This window comes from Psammomys obesus, unplaced genomic scaffold (assembly GCF_907164565.1).
Source record: "Psammomys obesus unplaced genomic scaffold, mPsaObe1.curated_primary_1811, whole genome shotgun sequence".
NCBI lineage: Eukaryota > Metazoa > Chordata > Mammalia > Rodentia > Muridae > Psammomys > Psammomys obesus.
The window spans coordinates 3,834,557-3,843,047 of NW_026594462.1; positions in this window are offsets into that span (position 1 = coordinate 3,834,557).

Sequence of the window (8,491 nt, forward strand, 5' to 3'; positions counted from 1 at the left end):
ATCTGCTTATGAGTGAATACATACCATGTGTGTCTTCCTGGGTCTGGGTTACCTCACTCAGGATGAACTAGAACTAGAACTTTCCTAGTTCCATCTATTTCCCTGAATTTTTCATAACTTCTTTGTTTTTAATAGCCAAGTAGTATTTCATGGAGGACAGAGGACCCACAGAGAGAGGAGAAACCATGGGTGGGGGCATCTCTATGACAAGCTGGAGACCTAAGACAGGGTAAGCTTCTGGGAGGATATGGAGATGACTCTAGCTGATACTCCTAGTAGCAGGGTTCATTCCTCACTAAAGAGGAAACACTCTAACTAGACAGGACTCCTAGTGGAGCAAGGAGATCACCAACCCACCCACAAAAACTTTAACCAAATACTTACCCTGCCTACAAGATGTTCAGTGATAAAGATTGAGGGAATGTCCAATCAATGTCTGGCCCAACCTGAGACCCACCCCACCAGAGAAAGCCAACCTCTGACACTATTTATGATATTCTGCTATGCTCAAAGACAGGAGTCTAGCATAGCTGTCTTCTGAGAGGCTCCACTCAGCAGTGGATCAAAACAGATGCTGAGACTCATAGCCAGACAGTGGGTAAAGCGTAGAGTCTCATGGAAAAGCGGGAGGTGTCCGGAGCTCTACAAGAAGACCCAACTAATCAAGAGCCAACTAATCAAGGTCCAGAGGGCCTTGCAGAGACTGAAGCACCAACCAAGGACCATGCACAGACTGAATCCAGGCCCCCTACATAGACATAGCAGATAAGCATCTTAGGCTTCATGTGGATACCCTAGTAAGGGGATCAGGGGCTGTCTCTGACAAGGACCCTGTTGCCTGCTTTCTGATCACTCTCCCCTGGTGGGGCTGCCTTGCCAGGCCACAGGAGAAGAGAACAGCTCTCAGTTCTGATGCACCTTAATAAGCTGGGATGGGCAAGTAGGGGTCTTCCTTTATCTGAGGAATAGGGGAGAAGGGATGGGGAAGATAAAAGGAGAGTGGAACCAGGAAGAGAGGAGGGAGGGGGCTACAGCCAGGATGGAAAGTGAATAAATAAATTAATTAACTAAAATAAACCAAACCAACTAACCAACCAAACAAAAAACCCCGACTGGGCTAGCTGGGCAGCGTTATAAAGACCTGGAGAGGACAGGAGCTCCACAAGGACCAAATATATCAGGGCACAGGGGTCTTTTCTGAGAGTCATACTCCAACCAAGGACCATGCATGGATATAACCTAGAGCCCCTGCTCAGACATAGCCCATGACAGTTCAGCATCCATGTGCATTTCCCTAGTAAGGGGAACAGGGACTGTCTCTGACATGAACTCACTGGATGGCTTTTTTACCCCCCAAGGAGGCAGCCTTGCTAGGCCACAGAGGAGGACATTGCAGCCAGTCCTGATGAGACCTGGTAAGCTAGGTCAGATGGAAGAGAAGGAGGACCTCCCCTATCAGTGGACTTAGAAAGGGGCAGGGAGGAGATGAGGGAGGGAGGGTAGGACTGGGAGGGGAATAAGAGAGGGGGCTACAGCTGGGGTACAAAATAAACTGTAATCAATATAAAAATTAAAAACCAAAGGGAAAAAAAAAAACAACAACAAACAACCCAATCAAAGAAACAGTTGGAAAAATTGGCTTCTAAAACAAGGTAAATTTGTTGAAGAAAACCTTCCTGATGCATTGTCTCTCTTTGTGTCACTTTTTCTCCACTTGGGGTGCATGGCAGGATGCTGTTTCCTCTAAGGCAGACTGCCTGTTAAGGTCGAGCTGTGGAGCCAGCACCTTCTAGTATAGGTACGAGCCCTAATTGGCTTGAAAGGTAATATATTTTGTACTTGCACTTTCCTCTAACTTTTGCCACAAAATCCACAGGAGAAACATGTTTATATATTCCTCCCCCCCCCACCTGTTAATCAGTTACCGCTGTGCTTAGAGACACATTTTTCTCTGTACCCAACACCCTGACACTATGTACTGAGATCACTATGTGGGTGCTGGAGTTGAACCCAGATCCTCTGAAAGTGAAGTCAATGCTCTTAACAGTCTGAACTCTCTCTCTAGCCCAAGATAAGCAATTTATGAAGGGAAAAGGCTGCCCTGGCTTGCATGATCTTCTGGGCCCATTGCTTCAGGCCTGTGCCAAAGAGACAGAAGCATGCGTTGAAAGTAGCAGTAGTCACTGGGAATAATGGATGAGAAGAGAAAGAGACTTTAGTGCTACAGTTCTCCTCAAGGACGTGTCTCCAGTTTCCGGAATCCTAGTACTAGTTCCCATGTCAATTTGTTTGTTTGTAGCTAGAATCACTATGTATCTCAGCTTAGCCTCGAACTTGTGATTCTCCTACCTCAGCCTCTGGAGTGGTGGGAGTCATGTGCCACCATACCTGGCTTAGATTCCACCTGACAAGCATTTTGGCACTTAGACTTCGTAGGACACTTTTGCCCAGTGGTTCTCAACCTTCCTAATGCCACAACCCTTTAATACAGCAGTTCCTCATGTTGTGGTGACCCCTAACCATAAAATTATTTTGTTGCTACTTAACTGTAATTTTGCTGCTGTTATGAATGGTAATAAAACTATCTGATAGTCAGGATATCTGATATGTGGTCCCCCAAATGGGTCACAACCCACAGATTGAGAACCACTGCTTTAGGTCAAAATTGTAGGAAACACCATGAATTGTGACAACTCATATAAAGACAGTGATGACAGAGTAGTTAAGGGACCAAAAAATCTGGTGCCTCAGCACATGGGAGAAGGCCAGATAATTTCTACCTCATTCCACCCTGGGTTGTTTTGGAATAGTTGTTGACAGAGTTTGCATTTGTGGATAGCTCTGCCTGAGGTGAAGGTAGGGGCAGCTTGAAGCCATGGGTCCATATGAAGAAGCCAGATCCGGGATGCTAAGTCCAAGGTGTCCTGTGGAATTAGGATACTCCTATGCAAATGCTTACTTAAGTCAATGAGTAGACAGGCCACAGCCTTGAGGATTTGACTTAGCATGGCAGAAAAGTGGTATGGGTTCAGCAGGAACAGGATATGGAATTTCGTATTTGGATAATTTCTCAGGCTAACAATATGGTTTTGCACTCTGGTTCTCGCTCATGATGATAAATAGGGCTCCTTGTTGACCCCTCACTCATAGGGAACACACCTCACCCTGCCTTACACGGCACTGGGCATCTGGGATGACTGGTAGGCCAGGATATTTTCAGTTACCATGGTTTTGTCAAGAGATGTGACCACATCCTATCAAGTTGCCTCTGTGGGTATATTAAAAATAACTTTACCTGGGGCTTGGAAGTGGCTCAGTGGTAGAAAAAAAAAATCACAGAGTAGTGTAAGGCCCTGGAATTAATCTGAGCACCGAAAAGAAACAATAGAAATAACTTTTCCTATGTGGTGAATGTGTTTCATGATTAATATCATTCCCAAGTTGTAGTTAAAATGTTGAGGGACTGTGGACCTTATAGACCTATGGACACGAGAAGTGCAAGGAATCTGTGTAAGCGTACTTCATGGCAACCCTGCTATGCACAAATGATGAGATCACCATTTCTGGTTTTATTTTCCCCTCCTCCAATTAAATGCCTCTCTCTTTGGCCAGGCTCCTCTGCACTCACTCGGAGTGGCTTTTCTTGGTGTGTGTCCTCTTTTTTGTTTAACCACCCAGAAATTGAATTGCTTCAGGCACTTCTCATTCTTGCAGAAATCCTTGGCTGCTTTTCTTTCCAATATTTGGAAAGTCAAAGTATCATGGGGGCTGCCAAGCGCACTGGGGTGAGACGTGGAAGACATCTTTGGCGTTGCATTTCCTCCCGTGTTTTTCCAGCTTGCTGTGAACACCTTGACAAAACCACTCAGGGCCCATAGCTCTCTGCTAATGTTATTCTTTGGGTCATCTCTCCCACAGATAGCTTAACTCCAAAATCATCCTCTAAAGTGGATTTAGATTATCAAGCAACTGTGTCTAGCCCCTGGCAGGGAAGCACACCATTTCCCAGGACATGGCATGGATGCAGAGAAACTTCTCCAGACCTTTGTCATACCCTGATTGGCTGTTAGGTGAAGGTTGAGACCTTCTTCCCCCTTTTGATTTAATGGGAACAGGTCAAAGGACTGCTGAAAAGTATACAACACTTCCAGTTTAAAATAGATCTTGGAAGCCATTGAAAGAAGAAGGAGGAATGTGAGAATGCGATGGATCAGGGTTCTTTGATCTTAAACCCAGTCAGAATTTTAATTAGCTGTACAAGGATGTCCAGAAGCAGGGATCTCTCATAGGATAGGCCTCTCCATGTGAGATAGAAGCTATGACAATCCATAGGCATAATTGTCCCATGTTTAAAGACTTTATCATGAAAACAAGATATTTATTGTTGAATCTTCTTTATTTTCATTATTTTGAACTTGTAAAATCACTGGCAGTTCAGGAAGTGTCTGTAATAGAAGGAAAAGATTAGTTTTTGGGTTCCTCATCATATACATCATGCATAGATCAAGATGGGAAAACTGGCACGCTTCCCTTCATTGCTCCCTTACAGGTTCTGGACAAAGTCACTGGTCAGAATTATGTAGTATCAGCAGACTCAAAGAATCCAGAATGCAGAGGCCGATCCAAGATAAAGAGCTAGTCAAGGAGACAAACACAGAAGCCACAGGAAGGGGACAGTGGAGGCCATGTGTGGCCTAATCCAAGCCATAGGAGTGTGTCCAAGGGAAATGGCATCAGAGCCATGGAGAAATTCAATGAGCTGAAGCCAGGGAGATCAGCACTGTATTTGAGCAGAGGGAGATTTCTGCTGAAGTTTACCAGAAGAATGTCTTTGACGTAGAAGAAAGTGCCGCTTGAGAGACCTTCCATGAAAAACTCAGTTGATCAAGAAACAGATGTATTTGTTGTCACAGCCACAAGAAACAGGAAGTGAAATCAGTGTGGCTGGCCTTTGAGAGCTGATTCCAGGCTACGGGACAGAGTCTCTGAGCACAATACCCACCGTGGGACCCAGACATCCCAGGTGGAAAATCTGAGATGTGGATGAGACTTTGGACAAGAAGATGCCTGCAGTGGAGTGAGAGCCTGTTCACTCATGAAACCAAGTGAGAGAAATGAAAGAAGGGACTCACCAAGACTTCCTTTCTTTCATCTCAGAAAAGCTCTTGGCTTGCCTGTTATTGACTACTCTAATAGACAACGGAATAAGAACATAATAGACCTTCTAAAACTTTCACTTCAGTTAATCTCTGTAAGCAAAGGTTATATATATATATATATATATATATATATATATATATATATATATATCCTGATGCAGATGAAGACACTAGATGATGACTGATGCTAAGGGAGGCCTGGAGTTATAGCTTCTGACATCAGCATACATTGGAATTGCTCAGTGCTAAACCCACCCTCCTGTAGATGAAACCGTTATGAGCTGAAGCTGAGACCCTGGCATCAAAGTGAATTTCCCAAGGAGAGTTCAGTATTCAGCCACATTTAGGGATTATGGCAACAGAGAGGATCTGCCCAAGTAGCTCTCTGAAGCACAGCAATGTGGGAGCTGTTGGAAAAAGAAAAAGTCTGGCCCCACTGTAGACCTTTGAAACAGGAACTCCGGGGACAGGTCTTGCATTTCTGTCAACAATTCCTCTAGCCACCTCTGGTGTGTAATACAATTTGTGAAGCACAGTTAGCAAAGGTAGGCGTGGTGGTGTCAAAAGGGGTGCCTGTTTCTAATACCTCTGCAGCCCAGTGCCGCAAAGAGCAGATAGCAGATTTGTTTCCAAGGCATGCATGGTCCAGGTTGCAGAATGGCATAGAAAGGGGTGCAGTGCTGTGGTGCTCTGGGCGCTCAAGTGGCATTGCACACTCTGCTGTTGTTGTTGCTGTTGTTTTTATTTTTAGTTTTGAGAAAGCATCTTTCCGCATAGGCCAGACTGACTTTCATAACAATCTTCTTGCCTCAGACCCCTGAATGTTCAATATATAGGGGAAAGCCTTTATGCCTCATTTCATTGTAGTTTTTAAACTTCAGTGGCAAGGTGACTTTTTTTTGTATCCATACATACACACGTATAAATATAGAAATTATATATGCATATATATTCAAATTTTCTTCCTTACAGAGCTTCATACACTTTATTCTGTAGTCCTCCATGCTGCTTCTTAGAAAAGTCCACACCTGACTTGTCAACTTTCCATTGCTCTAGCAAAATGGCCAAAGCTTGGTACAAGAAAAGATTTATTTAGCTCAGAGCGTGGGAGGCTGAAAGTCAAAGATCAAATAGGCTTGTTGCTTTCACATCTAGTGAAAGCTTCTTGATGAAATCATCATGGCAGAAGGGTATATGTTTATGTGTGTTGGGGTGGGTGTAGAGGATCACAGGAGGGTGGGCGTGTGTGTGTGTGTGTGTGTGTGTGTGTGTGTGTGTGTGTGTGGTTGATGGTTCCAGAAAGCTAGGAAGAGGAAAGGAGTTTGGATTTATTCTTTGTAACAGAAAGAATAAATTGGTTGGTTTATTTATTTATTGGTTGGTTCTCCCCAGAGAACCAACTCACTTGCCAAACTATCATTGGATTCTTCTGAAAGCAGTGTCCTCATGACTTGGTTAGTTTGTTTTAAGCTGCTTAAAGGCCCTGTGTCCCAGCACAGCCACTTTGAGGACCAAACGTCAAACAATACACTGTTGAGGGACTCATTTAAATGACATGCAATGCATCGAGGAACCTAAAAGGAATTTTCCCTTTTGAAGGTTTTCCTGTTTCTGCTGGGATATTGGAAGAAACTATTCATGATTCTTATAGCTTAATAAAAGACAAATAATCAAACTAGGGCATGTCTCTGTGATAAATTTCAGTTTCTTCCTGTAGGAAAGTATGCTGTTTCACATGCGGAATAAATACTTCAGCAATTTCAGAGGATTTTCTGTGCTGTGATACATCTCTGCCTCTTAAAAACGGAGCTCAATAATTGTCACGTGAGTTTACCCTAGCCTCTTAGAAGCTACGGAAGGTGTATAACACCGGTGTGACCAAAGCCTACAAGGCTTAAAGCATAGACAACTTAACCAAAAATAGATGATTTGGACTTCTTAAAATGTAAAGAGGACAGACTTTTCAGAGAATATTATCAAGAAAGTGAAAGCTGGCCATGGTGGTGCTGGTGCTGTCTATACTCCTAGCACTTGAGAGGCTGAAGGAGGGAGATCGTGAGTTCAAGACCAGCCTAGAAACATAATGAGATCCTGTTTGAAAACAAAAATGGCAAAAGTGAATGACAGTTTATAGTCTAGAATTCTTAAGGAACTCAAAGTCCAAGAAGGGAAAAAAAAAGACAAGGCAAGTTGGTAATGAGCCAAGGACTTGAATAGAAATGTTTCCCAAGAAGGTATAAAAGAAGCAACACATGTGTGTAATGGTGCCCAACATTATGATAAAATAGAAAACAAAGCCTGGAATCTAAGCTTTGGGAGGTTGAAACAGGAAGATTGCAAGTCTGATGCCAGCCTCAGCCACCTAGGTAGACTTTGTCTCAAAGTAAAATGAAAAGGGTTGGGACATAGCTCAGTGGTAGAACAATCACATGCGTACAGCCCTACACAAACTCGCCACAGAGCAAGTTCTAAGTCAAGCTGACTTACCTGGGAAAATATGCCCTCCCATTTTAAAAAGTAAACTCCACAATAAGATACTGTTTCACACCCACCAGGATGGCCATAATAAAAACTATGGCCACTATGATCACATTATTTTGCCTGAGAATTCCATACCTTTCCACAAAAAAAACCCAAAACATACATTTGTATATAAACACACACACACACACACACACACACACACACACACATTTGGCTCTAAAAAGAAATCAGAATTGCAAAACTTATAGGAAAATGGATGGACTTAGAATGTACAATATTAAGGGAGGTCACACAATCTCAGAAAGAGAAGAACCACGCATTCTCCTTCATATGTGGAATCCACCCAATAATAAACAGGTATGCGCAAACAAATGCGTATATGAGTGCAGCTTAATGTGTAGAAAAGAACAAGAAATGCTAAATATTAGGGAAAGAGGAGGGGCTGAACGCAGGGAATGGACATGAGTTATGAAGGAGGAAACAAAGGTAATCGTTTCTCTAGTTCTAACTCCATCATGTATTATGCTTTGTTTTGTTTTGGTGGTAGACGAATGTATAAAAATATATCCAACAGTGAAAAGATGAAATCCAATGTGAACATGGACAGCTTCCGTTCTGAATGGATGCTCTGAATGTTCATTGAGCTGTCTAGCCTTTGGGTCTAGTTAATTTTGGTATGTGATTTCTTTTTTCTTTGTAACATTCTTTCAATAATTTTTTTTTTTTTAAAAAAAAGCTATGGCAGAAATAAGGATGTGGAAAAGTGGAGAAGCTCAGGATTGAGGTCGGAATGTGAAATGACGAAGCAACGACACGTAAACACTGCCCAGTGGTTGTTTTTTTTTTTT